The 21,333-nt window shown below is 26.9% G+C and overlaps 1 protein-coding gene across 1 annotated transcript in view; it reads left to right on the forward strand.

Moving 5' to 3' along the window:
* LOC113555840 (muscarinic acetylcholine receptor M3) overlaps positions 1-21,333 on the forward strand; it is an 82,189-nt gene that overhangs the window by 5,217 nt on the left and 55,639 nt on the right.

Raw genomic sequence — 21,333 nt, forward strand, 5'->3', positions numbered from 1 at the left:
GGCCGTAATAACATGATATTATATATATATATATATATATATATATATGTGGACTGTGTATATTTCTGCAGCGCACCGCGTCATTAGTATTAGCTTTCGGGAAATTCAATTCGTCCAGAAATTCGACGACTCCCGCGTAAAGAAACGGTTCTGTGCGGACGGATTGGCGCGTAAATCCGGTAGTACGCTGTCCCGGAGCCGGACGTCCTCCAATTATTGCACTTCATTAGCTCGGCGGCGCGAATTCACTGCCGCCGCCGCCCGGGAGTCGTGCAGTTATAACATCGCCGCAAAACCGTACAGAATAGAATGTGTATATATATATAGGTAAGTTTAATTTCACCGGTTTTTAGCGAGACCTCTCTCGGGGGAGGGGAGGGTGGGGGAACGATTGCGGGCGATGGATGCGACGGCAGCGGTGCGACCGTTTTCCCGACAGACGTCACACGCCGACCGACCGGCTGTCGTTCCGTCAAAATCCCCTGATCCGCAGCACCGCAAACTCCGCACACCCGTCACACGAATGTGCGCGCACACACACACACGCGCGCCCATCGACCGCTATACCTCCACTCGGCGTGTAACGTTGCGGTGCCGCGTAATGTATTATACGCGTATAATTCGGTCTCTGGCCGACTCGTCTCTCTCGACGTCGTCCGCCGTGACTTTTCACAGTCGCGATATTCGCGTCGGCCGTACGTGTTCGCATCACGCGATGTACGCCGCGCCGCCGTAATGCGACGCGACCTGCACGCGCGCGTTATCCTCGACGGCGGCGGTCGGTTGACGGTCACGCGGTCGCGCGCGCACACACACACACACACACACGCGCGCGCCGCTCGCTCGCGAACCACACACGTACACTAATCAATATCTTTATTTTTCTCTTTCCCATATAATATTTTATTATTACTTTTTCCCCTTTCCCCTTCCGTCATCGACGGTGTGTTTTTATTTCCAAACGCAATTTCATAGTGCCCCGTTTTGATGATATATATTATTATTATTTATCATGACGTGTTCCTTCGAATCCGCGAGTACAATTTGTACACGCACACGACACAGAATTCCATACATACGAAAACGATAATCGCCCGCGTCGAATGCAATAGTACGGTAATACACATGTGTAGTATAAAATCACAATATATTATATTTGCGAATACGTTTTTGTCCGCCTGTCGAAACTAATCCGTCGCACATAGGTATATGATGAGAACGTCACTGCGACGTACACCTACTGCAGCGTATTCGCAATATCGTTAAATTAAATAATCGCTCGCGCGCCATACCGATCGACTTTCCGGTGGGGGGGGGGTGGGGGGGTACCGTTAGGTAAAGAAACATTCGCAGAAAAATCAAATAGTTCACTATTCTGCAGTAGTATTTAGTAGACGTGCCACCGGCGTTGTGGCGAATCTAAATTGTATTTTGTTATAATTAAAATTGCCAACGGCAACATTTTCTTGGGGACAAAACTATCGTTCCTCGCCGAAATGTATTCACGGAAATATAAATATGTATATGGTTCGATAGAGCGCGGTGTTCAGTTCAAAAGAGGATTCATAAATTTAAAAAAAAAAATCACTACGACGGTAATCATTAAAGTATGATATAATAATTATTAAACTGATAACAGCGTGGATACAAAGGAATCTTACTTCTCACAATTTATTATTGTAGATTATTTTTAATGTATTATATGCTAAAAACGTTTAACTTAAAAAACATTAATTATTCGCCCCAGTCATATTGTCGACTGATTAGTCGGTTTCTTTTTTAGGATTATAATACATAAAATGCTCTGTTCAAAAGTATCTCTAGATATAAATAATTACTTATTATATCGTTAGTTCTTATTAACATGTAAGTATTATTTAGAAATTTAGAATCCAACGTTTTTTGTTTTAATTTAAAACAGAATTCGAGATTTTATAATAGGTAGTCAATAATAAATAAAAACACATAAAAACGTACTAACCTATGTCATGTTCTTTCCGTTGTCAGTGTTATTTTTTTTTTTTTTATTTATTTACAACGTAATGTCCTAAAACAGTTTTTATTTGTATACATATATTAAACTATACAAATATATTATTATCATCTAGGGTACCTTTTGTAATATACTTAATAAAAAAATACTCAGAAAAAAAAGATAAAAAAAAAAAAAATAACATAACTGTTCGTGAAAAATATTTATGTAATGTTTATAAGAAAAGTAGTTCTTGTTCTTACATCTCACAAATAATTGTACAGTTTAAATAAAATAAATATCGTTCTAGATACGTTTATAATACATTTAATAAAAATAAAGTTTAAGTTACAAATCTGTTACATACTTATATGTGAATTCTATATGAATATTATTTTAAGCCCGGTTATTAAATGTAAAATTTAATTATTAATCAATACTTAATATTTGTTAGATAAAACAAAAACGCGGGATTTTGTAGTAACATGCGCACTGTAGAAGAAACAAACTTTTATACATTACGTATTCACTATTTATATTACATATTATATAAAATAAATGTAGCAAATATTTTGGTTACCTCGTTCGTTTGAAAACAAAGACAAAATTAATACAAAAATAAAAACATATCATTCTGATAACTAAAATATTTTTATGTTTCAGGAAATAAAAGGGTATTATGTTTGTTATTATCATATTTTGTAGGTATACTTTAAATTCAAGTAATAATAATTAATATTGTACATTAAGAACAAATTCATAATTTAGTTTTTAAAGAAGATAAAAAATACGAACCCATTTTATATTTTAATTATTTAAAGATCATAAATTATGAACTAAATTTGTGTCATCTGTCTGATTTTTGGTATTATTCACATAATGTACTCTAGAAGTACCCATTAAACCATTCAATGAAAATTTAATTAATCGTGGTTCCAAATTCCATTTACAGGTCACAGGATCTGAAAATAATTTATCTAATCTTTAAATTATTTTCTTTTATGGTAGATTCTTGTATTTCGTAATAACTTCGATTTATGTTCTTAAAACAAATATAAATCAAATCAAGTGAAAAATAAAAAAATGATTACTATAATGCACCCCACAATATTATAATATATTAATAATACGACAAATAATTGTAGTCATCCGCTTAAACTAACGTTATCGCGTCTACTTTAACCTGTAGGCTGTATGTACCTAAGTCCAGACTTATTAGAAATAATCAAGTTTTCCTTAGCTGAGTTAAATTTGTATAATAATATCTTTATAAGCACAAAGATTTCCTTGGATTGTTCAGAAAAGTTTATTCACAGAAATTAGGCAAAATGTGGAGACTGTACCCAGTTGTATTTAATGTGTTTGTAAAAATATTATAACCGTACTGATTAAAAAACATTTAACAAGATGTACCATGTAGAAGACATGTAACTGCCTAAAATCCGATTAACTGCCAGTCCAACTTAAATGTAGATCCAATGTTATATGATAATGATTAATGACAAAATAAATTTTGATCGACTTCCCATATCCTAATAATATTATAATTAACTGACAAACTCTAATCTAGAATTTTGGTGGTCCATTTATTCCATAAATCAACCCACCCATTCACGATAAGTGCTGATCACGCTTTTACGGGGTAGGTACTACCTGTATTATAGTTATTAATGTGTACTCATCATTATAGCGTGTATTATACGGGTGCCAACTTAGTGGCTGGATCTTTAACCTATCATTAATTTTTAGCATTTTATTTTCTTTCGACAATCCTCGTTACCAATAATTCCTCGCGTCAAATAAATATTATTAGTATTATTATTATTGTATGAACAACTTGTCAATTTGTCACATAGATTAAAAATATTATGTTTCGATAGTTTGATCTAAATATATATTTTATTTTAGTTTTGAAAAAATTGTTCCTCTCTTGAATAATAAAAATGTCTAGATAAATTAAACAACAAAATTTAAAAAATATCATGAATTCAACATAGTTAGATAAATTAAACTATGTTTCATATTACTTGTTGTTTATTTTTTAACATTAATTTCTTATATTAAAAAATCTATGGATACATTTTTACAATAAGTTAAATTGTTATAAGTCTAAGTGTAGTGTTATAATTGAGTGGCTTTAATATAATATATACAAGTGAAGAGATCTGGCCAATGAATGTACTTCGGCTGTTATATCTAAATAGTAAATTATTCTTACCCATCTGTTTAACATAAAATGTATAATTAATGAACTCATATAAATAAATATAAAGCATATTTAATTATTCATAGTCAGTTTTACGATAAATTAGTGTTTGACTAATTATGATTAGAGAGAAAAATGTTAATAAAATACGAGTCTGGATAAATATAATAATATGTCATAGATAGTTATGAACAATAATATAAAATACATAATACATATGAGTCAATAAATAAATATAATATAAACAATGAACGTGTGTAATTCGGAATTCAGTTGTTCGAAGAATATGATATTTCAGTAGGACACGACCGAATACGAATTATTTGTTTGTACACGATTATAGATGAACACAAATACTTTACTAGGTACATATTATTATGTATCATGATATTATATTATAAATTATAATACTAAATTTTATATTGTTATACCATAAAACAATTTTATTCTCGACAAATATAAATAAACCTTATCTGGGCTCAACGCCGCATCTAGCCGTTAACATAGTACCTATTGTTATCAATTAACATTTTAAGCGAAATTTCTATACTTTTATACTTTGCATGGATACCGTTATCTCAGACGAGTCGTCTTGGGAGTGGAACTATGGCTCGGAACGCCGCGCCGATCACGACCGGTAATTAGACAAAGGATTTTACTCGAATGAAATTACATTTGCGTTACCGCAGTCCGTCACTGTGTATTTGTTTCGTAGAGCGCCGAATAATGCGGCGAGTAGCGGCGCTGTTTTCTTTTATTCAAAGGCAATAACGATTTCAGAAACTTTTCCGTTTCCGAACACCGTGGCGGTTTTCTCTACCGAAAATAAAAATAAAATAAAACGCGACTCCGCACCATTCGAACATAATGCAACCCATAAAAACTCCCGATGTAAACATATAATAACACCAGTGTAGACTAAACAAGAACTAAATGAGACAAAGTCTACACCTGTTTTCGTAGTTTTTCGACTTATTGAAAATCTAAAATAAAGAATTGAATAACAATTGCTTCACTTAAAGTAGTTAAATTATTTTTACTTTATATTTCCACCATCAATAATACCCTGTACCCAACAATGGTATATAATGTTAGACTGTAATAATTTGATTATATAATATTTATTAATTTACGCTTGGAAAGCGGAATAAAAATATATCATCCACAATGTTCAATACTTACATCAACTTTGTTTTTAAAAAGAAACCCTGTTACATATTATTTATAATTCAATAGACTGATGTTATTTTACCGACAAAAAATAATTATAACATAATCATACCTTGGTAAAGAAATATAAAATTTGAAGGACTTAAAATAATGAATTTTTTATGTGATAATAAAAAAATGACAACAATAATTGAAAATATACTATTTTGTTTTTTAACTAAAGAAGATAGAATACTGCAAAGTATTTCTTAATATACAATATATTAAGACAATTAATACTTTTGAATGATGCATTTTTATAAGAGATAAAAATACCTGATATTACCTTAAAATGCAATAAATAACTTAAAATAAAATGTATTTTAATTTATTTAATGTAATGTAGGAAAATGAAATAAAAAATTTCTTCAATTTATTTAAAAAGAAGCTATATCATAACTCAACAACTTTGAATTCCAATAATATACCCAAATATATACAATAAAATAAAATAACAAAAAGAAAATTATGAAATATCTCAATAGACATATGAATAACTAGAGGAATAATATTTCTAAATTAGATTAATTATGTTTAGTAACTATTATATTTTTCCTCGAAAAAGGGTAATACAGCGTTGAATGTTTGTACAATACTAAAATATTAAGATTATGGTATAACGATCCCCAGAAGAAGTTTTGTATTCATAATTGATGATTATCGTTGAACCTGAGAGTAAAACAATATTTATTTATTAGGAGTAAAATTATTTTATTATGTCGTAAAGCAATATTTAAAATATTCAAATACAAGATAATATCAAGCAAGACATATAATATTATATAGGTACTAGGCATTACAGTTTTAAATTTTGATGTAGTTTTAGTTGATGTAATATTCTTAACTTAGTAAAAACAAACAACCAGTCATCAGTCATCACAGTTTAACGTATATAAATAAATAATAGATCAGAATAAAGTTGCTGTTCCAATAAATATTTAAAATACAAATGTTATTGAAACTGACGCATTCGTAATTTATAAAAGATTTAAATAATATAGGCACGTGACATACGAAAACACATATAGTTTGATAGAAAGGGGTAACGTTTACTTGTTACCTTTGCTTACAACATTATAAAAACCTATAAATAATACAAGCATGGTATAAACGTTTAAATGACAGAATTGTGTTGAAGAACTATATTTTTAGGAGTGCGCGAACATCGAGTAAACACTTCACATATACGTAGACCAATGGAATCTTGGATTACACGTTGTAGATATACTTTTTTTTTTCATTTTCTTCTGCTTCTATTACTTCTTCTTTTGACCAACTTTCTCAACCGCATTTTCGTATTCGACAAAGACGTGTCCGGCATTATAAAGAAGTACACGCATCCTCGGAGACATGCGAATGACGGCGGTACAAAGATACTACGACTCAGGAATAAAAGAAATTTGTATGGCAAAAAAACAAATCGTGAAACTACAAACGCATTACGTAGTGTGTATGACAGTCAACAATTAGATTTGCTTATTCTTTTGCTCTGTAACGTCTTGTTTGCTGTCCATTTTTTTTTCAATATTTATATTTTACTTGTTTCGCTCCCCGTAACATATTATATTTAAATATTACGATAAAAATCATTAACCATTTGCACACTATTAATTATAGCGTTCGGTGCTGAATCAAATAAACCATTAACCAACTACTGATTTTACGAAATCAATTAAGATACATTTAAATTAATATTCTATGTATGTAGAAGTTTTTAAAGTAAGACACTGGTTCTGTTCAGTCAAGTTTCTGTGCGTAATTATTCATGAGTCTGCCGCAGAATACCACCAATAATAATTATTATTATCATACCCATAAGCCAGACGCCAACTATATTATCATATGAAATTTGACATAATTAAATCGGTGAACTCGTATTCAAACAGTAGTACAACGGCATGTCACAAATACTAACTTCTACATCAAATAAACAAAAATGAAGACGAACCTTAATGATACGTCATACGTATTTTTGTAGTTCTACGGTTTAATAAACGACGTGTGTTATAAAAAATTACCTACCTTAGATGACGGGTTTTTTTTTTTTTTTATCATACGTTTATAAAACTGTTTTTAGTGTATAGCTTATTCAAAACTCGATTCCATTACATGGATTTTTTTTATATGGTAAAATGGAATAAAGAAATTAAACGTGCCCGTGGTAATATACATATTTTGCGGTCTATTATAACCCGACCAGGATCGCAGTCGAAAATACAAAAACTTCGATTTTCCTTTCTCCGACTTCTCATTCAAAACGTCCGTACGCGGCACCTGCGAGTTTTTATTATCTCTTTATTCGCTTTTAAAATTTTCATTAATTTTCCGAAGTATTTTTACGTCGCGCCGCCGCAAAGTATCGCGAAGTGTATAATACCTGAATAAACGAATGCGCACATAACGCCCTGCGGCCCCGTGTAGAACCTACCACGGTGTCGGAATAATAATAACAATATTGTGGTGCCGACGGCCACTGCTTTGATGTAACTGATCAAAATTATTCATCACAGAATAAGTAAGAATCGTTGTAGCGTTATTGGACACTCGCTTTATCGATTTACCGCTTTGTTTCTGGAGAGCGCGTATTATTTTATCATATATACACACAGTTGCTCCGTACAAAGCTTATATAAAAAATGTAGACGCAAAAAATTAATAATAATAATAATAATAATCACGATGCCCGTGATTGTCGTTAATGATATCAAATGGTTGAAATATTTTTAATTTATATTTTCGTCACATTATATTACACAACGTACCGACATATTATTATATAAAAAAAAAAATTATTATTGCAAATCCTATAGGTTGTATTATTAGTGCATACACGTCGTCAAATCCGATTTCACAAAAACGCAGTTGCTGCAATGTACGTGAATAATGTTCTGGAATCTGTATATATAACATTGTATTATACACGCGGAATAGTATGTCCGTAAAAAAGCAATTCGTCGGATGTTCAAGTGGTTTGGATGTACATAATATATTCCAAATCGAACCGTATTTAAAACGCGACCGCAATAAAAAGGCAGCTTTTCTCTGGAATACAAATTAAAATTCTCAGGCAAACTGTTTTCTCGACGACAATCGAAATTAATTTTCAACCATTCATACGGTTTGTGGTTAGACACGTTGCAATCGTCAACTGCGGTGAAATAATAAAAAATAAAAACAAAAACAAAAACGCACATTTATTCGAGCGTTATAAATGATTTATTTTCTGTACGGCGAAATTGAATTGTATTTTCGCAAACAATAGTAAGTTATTGTCTGTTGATTATTTCAAACTATGTATATGCATTTTGAAAATACATAATATTTTTTATGTACCTATAATATAAACAAAAGTATTATATTATTATTATTATTATTACTATTTTTTATTTAAAAAATACAAATATGTTTCATGTGTTTAAATTGTTTAATGTTTATGTGTGTTTAAAAACATTGGTAAGCTATAACCAAATAGATATATGCATATATATCAACATATAATTTGTTTGTAAATTAAAGTTATTCAAACGAAAGCGTTAAGAGCAATTCGTAATTCAGGCCCACTTGAATGAAGAAGAAAGCTTTCAGTGATTAACAAGTGGGTTACGTAGGTAAAATAATCTAATTTAAATATTAGTTAACTTATACAACATAGACTGTAAACGTATACATATACCAAGAACAAAAACTTAACAGACTGCAGTTCTAACAACTTACACTAATTCTATTTCGGCGTGATTATAAGCTTTTATTATATTATAATTAATGGATTTCGCGATGTCTAATAATACGTTCCATCATTAGGAGTGTGGTGCCTATATATTACGGCACAAGGAAACAAATCGGTATACCTGTCTGTCAGTATAGTTTGAATGCACGAACTATTGCAAAATAATTTATTCAGAAATTCTATGGTACCATAAGTTGTTTTACCACCAAGTCCGTACATTATATAAGACACTGAGAATACGAAATCACTCTGTTGCGCTCTTGTATATGTATTTAATGACACCGTCGTCATGAACATCATCAACAGCTCTAGATACAAAATAATGACAGTAATATCTCATTTACAACAAATAAATACACAAATAGCATTTATAATAGTGTAATAAATATTTTACAAAATAAATCCAAACACATAATGTAGTGTTATATAAGTATAATTTGTAGCTATAAAATTGCTTTATCCTCAGCTTAAAAATATAAAAAATGTACCGAATAGAAATCGATTTATTCATAAGATGAGTTTACTCGTTAATATTAATATCGTACAAAAGTGTAAAAACAGTTTTTAGTAAAGCTTAAATTACCCAAAAAATGATAATTCATTACTAAAAAATATTTAATATTATAAAAAAAATGGGTGAAGAATTGTTTCTAATACTTTCTTGGGGGTGCAATTTTTTGTATTACTTTTAAATCATTTATACTGTTTTAAAAATATGTTTTAAAAAATCTCTTTTCAATAGAACACATCAATTCAAAACCAATAGCTGACATGTATACAGAATTTTTAATTATATACATCTTTGTATGTAGTTAATTATTACTATACTACATGATGTAAAAATGAATACCATTATAAATAATTCTGGACAATTCCCTGAATATTTTCATGTCTCGTGAACTTTGGCAATTACGCGTATGGTGAAGTTTCAAATTTCCCTTTCTCGTATAAAGTAAAAATGATCCCGTAGGGCTCAAAAACAGATAAGAAACCATAGATAAAAAAGAAACTTAAGTCGGGTTGAGAGGAATAAAGCTCTAGAAAATATTCGTAGCAAAACTAGGTCAGAATTCTCAGTAATATTCTGGAATTTTTTACCAACTTAATATCTGATGTTTGAACTTAAGACACATACGTTTAAATTTTTATCATTTACACCTGTTAATGAAAAAAATACTACTATCTACGCGTTGATTTAATTTAAAATAAATATATTTTTAAAACTTGTTATTTTGTAATGCAACCATTTACAAAATATTTAAACAATTTTTATTCAGTTCTGAATGGCAACATAATATTATGTTATGATATTATGTTAAAGTTTTTGAATTTTTCACAAGAACGCATTAATATTATATTATTGGGACATGTTTTGTCGTAATAATATAAATGTATGTTTATGATAATATTTATTATAAACTTATAAATATATTAATTTGTATAGAAATCTTTAAAAATAAAGAATTTAAAAAAAAATTATCACTCATATTATAAATTGACGGAATGTTCACTTTAAATTCCAAATAAATATTATATTTAAATCGGTAAATTGGGTATTTAAATTTAATTACTTACTGCTAATTTTGTATATAATAATTTTACTTAAACACTATATATAAACACATAATCAGAAATTTGCATACACTTTAATTGTATGCTTAAAATATCATTATCTTTGATCAAGTGCCTTTAAATATTATGTTATAACATTTAAAATAAAAATTCATCATCATAGAAATTTCATACAACATACAAAAATATATTGTTTAATGTTAAACATCATTGATATTATTATTTCTTTTTAAATTATTTAAAACCAAACAGCACTATTTGATAGAATTTAAAATCTATTTACTTAAATAATAATTGATAGTATTTATCCATAATATTTAATAATTATAATCCTAGATTTTTAAAATGACAAATATATATGTGTATAGTATAATTTAGTATATATCTATAATAATATGCAATTTTTAATTAATTATTACATCATTTATATTATTTACATTGCATTGACTGAATTAACACGAGATAACGTTTAATAACAAAATAAAATTCTTTATCATTTTTCATTATTACAATTAATATACGATAAAAAACCATTTTATTACAAGTTTTTGTGATCGTTCAACGTGACTAAAATAATTCGTTTTCAAATAAATCATACTGTCAATTAAAATTAAAATACGCAGATAAGAAATTATAAAACTTTTAGTTGGCAAACGTCGAAACGTTACATAGATTATGCCCAAGGAAAGTCAGCAAAAGTTCGATGATACAAGTTTAAAAATGATCCACTTTGGTGCACCATTATAATGTGTATCGTCGTTCAATATACTTGTCCAATATTTATATTTATTACTAAATTTAGAAATATTAAACCATCAATGATATAAGCCAGATCATCATTATATGGTTAAATATCAATATGATGTACGTAAAAAAAATATATCACATAAGTTCATGAATACGTGTTCCTGAATATTTTATATTTTCTTAGGTTACTGAGATTGAAAGAAAAAAAATTCAAAATAAAGTTATGATACTTCTCAAATCATTTCTGAGAAAACAATATATACTTGAATGTCATTAAAGGTTACATATTTTCTTATATTATTACATATGTAATATCTAATACATTACCTATTACTTATTTTACATTACAATTTTTAACGGCGTAAAATTCTAATTTATAAATTAAACACTAATTTTTATTTAACTCATTAGATTATTTCTTCAAAGCAAAAATACTTAAAGTTACTTTTAATTGAAAAAAAACTTATATTGTATAAAAATTATTATTTATATTATTATTGATAAACCATATAAAATACGAATAAACCTTAGAATAGTGAATAGTTTAAGTTATTTATCTAGTAAGTTTAAGCTATTAATTTGATCATTTGATATATATTCTGCAGGGAATAACAAAGAATATTGATTGGTCAAATTAAAAACTTAAATCTTAATTATTTGTATTACATGCAAAAAATAAGTTGATTTTATAAACTGGTTAAAAATTCAAAATGTTTTATTATTATTTTATGGCTTAAGTATGAACTATTTATGAAGAACCTTATACACCATTTTCAAAACTTAGGTACAAAAATAAAAGTTTTTATGAATTTTTAACTACAGAAAACTTTGCAATTCAACGAAATTTTTCAAAATTCTAACCTTAATTGCAGGAAAAAAAATGATTTTATATTAAAATATTTCTATACAGATATAAAAATAACTTTGGTGAGATCTTGAATTAAATTTTCAAGAATTTTTAACTAGCAAATAATATTTTTAATTTTTTTTTCGAAATTTATAGAAAAACAATTTTAAATTTCGTATGCTTATAAATTAAAAAATAACTACAAAAGAGTTAATAAAAATTGAAAATTTTGTTGTGTATTAAAAATTATAACGTAAAAACATGTTGAAAATTTCAAGTACCTATATCTACAGTTATTTGATTTCAAGTTAAATTTCAAGTTACTATTAAGTTTTTAAATATATATAAAGCTAAAAATTCTAAATATATTCAATTTATATAATTATTGGATACTTATGTAAATTAGAATTCATATTTTATATTGTATCCTCAGAAGTTAAATATATTTTATATTTTACTAATTGCATGTTTTAATACGCTATATAAACTAACCTTTGAGAATATACTTATTAAAACTTCAAGTACTTATAGTAATCTAGTTAAGAAAATCGTTGATTTGTTTATTTTTTATTACATATTAACATACATTAAGTACTTAACTACTAAAGTCACGTAATACTATGTATTTTAATTATTTTATGTTATTTTTTATTACATAAAATTCACTAACTTTAATTTCAACCCATACATGTTTCATTATAGTTTTTTTTATTATTTAAACATTATAAAATAATATATATTACATGCATGAAAATCGTTTAATAATATGATCAAAAATATAAATATTAATATAATTAATAATATAAATCAATATGAAAAATATAAGACTATTAGACAACTTATAGTTAAAATATTCATCAATTTATAATTTTTTTCTAAAAATATTTTTAAAATAGTTTAAGTACATTTAAATTGTTTAAACATTAAATATAATCATAAAAAAAAAGTATTAAATTAATTCTAACAAATACGTTGATTTTGGAAACTATTTTTAGAAATAAATTTAATGAAACATAGTTGCGACAAGTTTCAGGCAGTAACTTTTTTTTAATCTACATTTGTTATAAAGTTTTTTTCCAAGAGAATTTCACAAATGTTGAACTTTCTTATCTAAAAACATTTTTTCATCTTTCTTTGCGTATCAAAATGTGTGTTTACCTCATTTAAAGTCCAATAATTTTCAAAAAATTGTTTAATAAATACTTTAATAATGCATGAAATTAGCGAGTAACAAGTACATTTTCAATTTTTTTCAATTTCAGTGGAAAAAGTGTTAATAGTTATCAAATAATTTACTCTTGAACATTAATACTCCTTAAGTGTAAAGTATAATATATAAAATATATAATAATATTTTTTCTTCTTTTTTTTTTCAATCGATAAATATTCGACTAATAAATAATTCAATAAAAAAATGTGTAGCTCAATTTGTATTTTAAATGTCAACAAATGTTCTAAATAATTGTTTGTCCAAATTTAAATTTAAATAATAAATACCTTTAGACTTTTGTTTTTATTTTGAACCCGTGTTTTATAAGTGAATTTATAATTAGACATGTTGAAATTTAAAATAAAACAGAACAAAACATAAACTCTATATTACTATATTTTGAGTGTATATTCTTAAGGAAATAAAATAAACTACACAATATAAAAAAGTGATTCAATTACAAGTTAAAATACTATAAAATAAAGAAATGAGAGCAATATAATTTATATTATATTCACATACTACAGAAATGTTATAATTTTAAAAATATATACTATATAATCTATATAGGCTATATACTCTATAAAAATATATCAATGAAATATTTTCATGTTCTTTGTAATGACCATTATAAGCACATTTCAAATAAGCCCTTACCTTTTTATAACTGTAATAATATATATACTCTATGAAACTATAAAATAGCTAGACATTAACAATTGGATACAATTCGACGTGTGTTATAAATGTATAACTAGTCATACTAAAATAATAATTGATTAACTTGATATATATCTTAGATTACAAATGTTTGAGTTTAATAATTAATTTTTAATTTAATATGTATAAATATAATATTTTTCAATTTTGTGCGAATATTTAAAAAAAAATAACATTTTTTAAATTGCATAATCTTTGTTTTTGATATAATTTCTTAAATAAACAGTTAAATGTTAACATTATTCAATTTTACATTTACTTAAGATTACTTGTCAAAAATATATTTAATTAAATTACATTACATTTTTCATTGTATTTAAATGTCTAAAACCTTTTTGGAAAACAATTAAAAATTTAGAGATGAAAACAAATTTCAGAAAATTATCTACCTATTCGATATTTTAATCAATATTTAACAATGCAAATAAGAGCTTTATGCTACTTTTAATGATTTTTTAATGTACATTTCTTTTTAAATAAATAATTAAAAATACTTAAACGAGTTATTAATAAAAATGTACATGATATAATACATAAAATTTAATAATAGTTCAATACATTAGTATCATAACAAATTTAGTTTATCAATACATATAACTCAATAACAGTAGTATAGGTATTATTTTCTATCAAGATTTTCATAACACAATGAACATTTTTATCTATTTACTTGTAGTCCTATTTTCCACGAAAGCTATAACTAACAACTAAGCTAAATATCACGCTTCAGCCCTTAGCAGTAAACATGACCTTCGGGCACGTACAATTTCAAACAAATGGCGAACACACATAAATTCTAGTATCGGTTAGGTTAGGACGAAGAGAGTACATTATGGCACCAAAGTGGTTATTAATATAATATATAGACTTATAGCATAGTATGTTCTAGAAATCGTTGTATATTAAACATTTAGTAAGAAAATAGACTGCTATAAATTACAGACATTTCATAAATAAATCAAAACACGAATATATCCTCGTGCGTTTGTGCTGATTAATTTATAATATTATCAGTGAGAGACCACGAATTTTATAATTGAATTATCTGTGCGTTTAAAATTTTCAAACCATATTTTTTTCACACGATATTAATGTATTAAAATCGTTTAAGGTTATTGGATATAAGTTGTATTTTAATTGATTTGTATTTATTTTCTACTTTGTATAATTATTATATATACAAAAATTATAAATTCCTCTATTTTTTTTCTTTTTTTTAATATTCTCTACATAAAATTTTCTCCAAAAATGTACTACCTAATATAAAATAAGGGAATAATTATATCAAACTTTTTAAATTAGAAAACTCTCATGGGATACCCTGTATAATATTTGAAAACTGGAATAAATACATTTAAAAAAATAAACATAATTTTATTTTATTTCATTGCTCAAATGTTTTATTACACATACAAATCCCAAGCTTACTGGTACGATTCACATACGATATGTTGATTCTTATCATTTAAATCCAAAGAATACTGTTTTTAACTCTTTAATGATATAAAATAATATCATATTAATAAATAAAATCCTTGTTTTAGCGTTACTAACTATGTTTGCTTTTTGTGTTGAGTTTTATTTTTCAGAAATTGCACTAAACACCTATAACGATTACCTATAACGATTACCTATAACGTAACTTTGCAGTGATAATTTCACTTAATTCGTTATTCAGTTTGTATTTAAAATAATACGAGAATTGAATAAACCATTTTGATAAATAAACGAACATTAATGTGTGTTTTGATTGGTTAAAATTTACTATTCACGCATTCACCAATTAACGTATCAAAAATACTTTACAAACTTAGGTTAACAAGTGTTTCTATAATATAGTCGACAACACAGTAATGAATTTGTCATATTTTAATTTAGATATTACATATAATACTAATTATTGAAATATATTCTAATGAAACACCATTTTCTCGTCTGAAGTTAACAAATAGGTATATCTATATCTAAACTTCAGCATGCTGCACTTGAGTACTTCGGACAATTTTGATATACAAACAACTGCATTATTAAACAGGTGTATTATGTATGTAATATTTATGTAGTGCAATAATATGTAATTTAATTAATATGATTTAATATTAACTTAATTTATTCATGGTTTTTCTGATTATTATTAGTCAGTAATAGCTAGGATAACCTAACCGAGATCATAAAAAAATTAAAAATTAAATTGGTATAAGGAAAATCATTTCCTACGTTCAAATTATTTTAAAGTACTTGTGTGGCTTTTAATTGTTTATTAGGATTAAGGTGTATTGAATAATATCAATAGATCTTATAATTAAATTTATTCAAATTGTAGATGATTTAGTAAAATAAGATTTAAAAAAGTGCGAAAATAGGAAATATCTCTGTTACACAGTTAGAGTTATACTAGCCTCGTCATTGAGTAGTACATTGTAATGGATGTTTATAATTATAATTTATCGATAAATAATTACATACGAGTAACGTTTCTGAGGGGAAACTCAGCCCATATTTCTATGTACATTTAATATTTATATTGCTATTATAATAAGTTATTTTACTATTAGAAATACAATATAAATAGACAATAGTTAAAATTAATCAATTAAAAAAATATCATTGCAAATAGTAATATAAAATAAAATACTTTGAGTTTCAACGATTTTTTTTTTTAATTAATTACAACAAAACAACTAAACTCTTTATTCTTCATTTAAATATATACTTTCGTCGACATTTGAAATTCATATTTCTATTCAAAATAATATGTGAAATTATATTTTTAGATTTTTTGGTCATCAATAAGAAGTATTCTGAAAATCATATTATGTATAGAGAAAGCTAATAAAAAAATATTAAAATAAAACAAGAAAATGAATTTTGTCATCGGTTTTTCTAAAAAAAATTTTGTTTTCCTCAATAATTAGAAAAGCACTTACTTAATTTTTTTATTTTTAAACCCCAAGCGATTCACTTTCCCACTTTACAAGATTCTTATGAACATTTTTTTCAATTGAACGATTTTGTGTAGATACAATTATTAATGTCATAATTTGCAAACATTCTATATTTTTTTAATCTTATAAACAATATTTGAAACTACTTATTTAAATTAAACTTATTGTTAAATTATAATAGCTATAACTAGAAATAAGTTAACCATAAAGCAAAGTAGCACATACTTTCGTGATTGCACTTATGTAATATTTTTTTTTCATTTTTTTTTTTTTGTTGTTGTTATAGATAGCACCAATATAAATTTCTAAATCTGGGCAGTACTTTATATGACATAAATATGTACATTATTTTAAATAATGGGCTTTGTGCATGTGAGCTCATAGATTGCTTTTTCTCATGATAAATCAAACTCATTTGCTTAAAGTTAACATTTTAACACGGAAACTGCGGTTAACAAGGTCGAACTTGGTCAGTCGTATTGATTTCACATACCTACATTTACCCCCGATGCTTGTCCTCCCTTCCTTTCACAGTTCTCTTGCAACATGCTCAGCCAACATAAAACGGTTCATTGAGTATGGTAATGAACAGCAACATTATCTCTTATAGTATAGTAACTATATCAGTAAGGTTGGCATTTTCCGGCCATAACACATATAACGCGAGGGTATGAAATATAATTTCTATACATTTTGTAGATTAAATCAACACTATATTAAACCTAAAAACAAATATCGATTTTTCATACACGTGTGTAAAACTGTAAAACATTATTCCTCTATTTGCACGCACTTGAATATATATAAAAAATATTATTTATCTAAATCACCGTTCAAATAATATTGTGATTCAGATGTATACATAAATTTTATTTTAATGTTTACAAATCGGATATCAAATCATTTTCAAACAATATTAAATCGAAAATATCATAAAAACTAAACTGTTAATAATACAAAATATATTCCATTGAATCGAGAAAATATTATATAGATTATACAGATATAAATTACTACTGATAATTTGCTAATAACTCGTGCCTACGTGTAATTTTGAGCTTCAAAAGAAAACAAATTTATTACATTCCTATATAGGATAATATAATTTATTATCTAATATTATCAACAATACTATAGATATAACTGGTGTAAGTAACTTTAAAAGTTATTAATTATTTTTAAGTTTTGATTATACTTAAAATATGCGTTGCTAATCCAATTCTTTGTGAAATCGGCTGTAATGAAATGTTTCAAAGAATATTCAGTAGGTTTTTCTATGTCGGACGACTGAGTTTAAATATGTGTTAAGTCAAGACGATATGCCAGAAGAAAATAAAATATATGTGCGTATGACGCATGTAACGACGACGTAAAATAACTGTCTGGTTTATTATATCACAATGTTTATGGTGTTCACAAAATATTACAGTTACTATACCCCGAAGTAGAATAATTCGGTAGGTATATAATACATGTGCGTATTATAGGTAAGAACGTGACGACCTAAACAGCGAGCGCTCGTATTGTGTTGTGTGCGTAACGAGTAAACGCGTTATGAATTTGGACTCGCGGGGTGTTGTTCATAAATCACAAGATAATAATAATATTATTATTATTATTATTATTATTATTATTATGCGTTGTTATAATGAAGACGACGACAATGACGGCGGTGAATCAACACACTCACAGCACGAATAACGCATACGTACTTATATGTATAATATTTTACTCTAAAAGGCGTTTACGTCGAACGTTTACGTTTCGTCGTGCGTTCGCGCTACGTCGTTTCCGCTGCGTAAAGTGTAGAATACTAGAATAATAATATTATAATAATAAATTGTGTTATATGATTGATTGAATTGTTGAACGATGGTTCGTCGACGCGGAAACAGACAAGAACGACGAATAATAATGCGAAGGGAGTAGCTTTTATTTTTGCATCGAATTGGTATCGAAACGTCATCCCTATTGGCATCCAGTACTTATTTAAAAGAATTGTATGATACGTTTGAATCGGTTTCAAATATAACACCATCTTTGGTATTTTTCGCAGACTCTGAACACTTTATTCTCTCTCTCACTTGTCGAATTATAACCATGAAATTTAAAATATCTTAAAAATATCGATATCTGTAGTGACGTTTTTTTTAACCATTTCTTGTTTATAACGTATTCTTCATTTCTGTGTCTGTCACTTGTGTCTGAAGTTTGTAACATGAAAACTGTTCAAACTGTTTTTGAAAATGTCTTTCAACCGAAAAATGTTTGTATGTACTGGATACGAGTTGTTGCCAAACTCAACGGAATCTCACCACCAATCCAAACGATGATATTATTATCATAAACTATTGAAAACCAATTCTGATATTTTTAAACGTGGGAACCAATTCGGAAACACCGGTTTTTTTTTCTTACAGAGATGAATTTGAATAATACGCTGTTTTGACACGCAAAAAAACGCAACGAGTGAATCGCCTGGAGATTTTAGAATATGATATATTGTTGTTGTTATTATTATTACTGACCCTTTGTATATTTTCAATGGCGTTCTATTTTATACATTTTCTCTCTTCCCGAAATTATTTTATTTATTTTTTTTTTTACTACCTACTCGTTTTTATTGGCATCTTGGCAGTCGATGGTCCATGTTTCCCCACCTTAATCCTCGGATTACACCAAAACTACGGGCGTGCATTTATTTTTCTTCCCTCTGCTCGGAACACCTCATTATCTAATCCTACATTTTTCTCCGACGCCACGATGTCTGTATAATAAACACTTTCGGCTACGGCATCATTATTATTCTTACCCGTTCGTCGTATCCAAAACGCGTACAACGTCTATATATCACACTGTATTCACATAAAAAAAAAAATAGTCCTGTTCTTGGCCGCCATAAGACACAAATTTCATCTTACACTGCAAATCTCGAACAATTTTAATTGCATCAGATTATATTTCTTAATAATAAAATACTTGGTGTATATTTTGCAGCCAATCAAAAATCTGAAAACTGAATATTTATGAGACTTGCTAACACGCGCCACAATATGAATTATGATAACGACAATATATGAATATTATACGAATTGGAATTATTGTTGTAAATTTATAAATAAAAAATTTCAAGTACGCATTATTATTTCTCATAAAGATAACTATAATATAACTATATATATATTGACTAAATTATGCGACACATAAGTTTTTATTTTTCCTTCTTTTTAAGAATATTGATAAATAATAAATAACTACGATTGATACAACTGTACAATAACATACTGTTTAAAATAATTAGTATTTGTATTACTTATTTATTTATAATAGTAATCAATAAGTAATAAAAAATGTATGTAATAATATATCAAATATTCGATTCTAATTTTAAAATACATTAATGGCTTCTCTAAGAACATAATCATTTCACCTGAGTAAGTGTAAGTCTTTAGACAAATTTTAATCAATTTTACAGTAGCTGCTAATCAAAACAGAGAAGTACACTATATCGTAACTAAATAACAAGATTAATTGTATTCAATCTAAGTTTCATGAAAATGAAACACAAATGAAATAATAATGACGCTTATTAAAATAATTGTATTAGGTATCAGTTTATATGTTATACTTACAGGATATAATAAAATATTATTCACTCTTCACTCATATTGTTGTATTAATTTATTTTGACTATCATAAATAAACGTAATAAACGTATCTACACATTGATAAATTTCAATTTCGATATGAAAATGTTAAATTGTAAATTCTATATTATCATAAACTATTAAGCACCATCACATAAGAAAATTATTGTTATTTGCCTAAAAAATGAGTTCGTATACTTAAGTCAGTTTTAATATTTCCCATTTAAACAATTAAGCTAAAGAATCAAAATTAGTACTTCAATTATAGAGCATAAAATTAGGTTGTTAAATCAAATTATCCCCATAAATCAGTATAATAACCAATTAAAATTTTCACGATCTTCATTTTCTCTCTCTGATCTTTATTTTAATGATTTATACATTTATTAAATTTATCTTCTAATTTATTGCTTTATTTTCAAATTAAAACAATCCATTTTTTTTAACCTTTATATACCGAACATTCAAGACAGTCATCAATACTTCGATATTATTGAAATTTTCTAGCTTATGAACAAATTAGTGCTGCGC

This window comes from Rhopalosiphum maidis, chromosome 4 (genome assembly GCF_003676215.2).
Source record: "Rhopalosiphum maidis isolate BTI-1 chromosome 4, ASM367621v3, whole genome shotgun sequence".
Taxonomy (NCBI): domain Eukaryota; kingdom Metazoa; phylum Arthropoda; class Insecta; order Hemiptera; family Aphididae; genus Rhopalosiphum; species Rhopalosiphum maidis.